The following is a 579-nucleotide window of genomic DNA, read 5'->3' as shown; positions in this document are numbered from 1 at the left end:
CCGTAGTCACATCGATGAAAAAGTTGGTGCTGAAACTTTAAAATTTCAAAGAGAAGACTACCTCTCCCTCTGCCCCTTTCTCTCATTTGGTTAAATCTTTATAAGAAGGGAACTTCTGTGAGTTTACCCAGGATGGGCAGCTTGGCCTCTTCTATACACATACACATGCACACATGCACACACACACATACCCTGATGCATATACAAAGGTGCACATGTATGTGCAAATAAACACACATGACACACAGATCCATACACGTTTGCACACATAAGACAAAGGTACACACACATGTCTGTACCCACATATATACCAATATACACACAGATGACATGAATACACAAGGCACATGCATACCCACATGCACATAGAAATGCACATATGTGCACACACATCCACACAGGTGCGTGCATATTCTCTATCTCTTCGTAAGAGGCCTATTTGTCTCCCAGAGGTATGTTATTTCATTCTGAGCAACTAGTACAGGACAGGAAAGCTGAACCACCCCATTACCATCATCCCCCATCTAGAATTTCACATGCTGCCCCCTGAAGAATTCGGCCTGCTCATCCAGCTGTGGG

The 579-nt window shown here is 43.7% G+C and overlaps 1 protein-coding gene across 1 annotated transcript in view; it reads left to right on the top strand.

Moving 5' to 3' along the window:
* ACACB (acetyl-CoA carboxylase beta) overlaps window positions 1–579 on the top strand; it is a 162,926-nt gene that overhangs the window by 149,186 nt on the left and 13,161 nt on the right. The window lies entirely within an intron of this gene.

The sequence above is a fragment of the Orycteropus afer genome, unplaced genomic scaffold, assembly GCF_000298275.1.
Source record: "Orycteropus afer afer isolate SDZICR_OR568_19922 unplaced genomic scaffold, OryAfe1.0 scaffold00487, whole genome shotgun sequence".
Classification (NCBI taxonomy): domain Eukaryota; kingdom Metazoa; phylum Chordata; class Mammalia; order Tubulidentata; family Orycteropodidae; genus Orycteropus; species Orycteropus afer.
The sequence above is the reverse complement of the archived record's forward strand: the minus strand, read 5'-3'. Positions and strand labels throughout refer to the sequence as shown.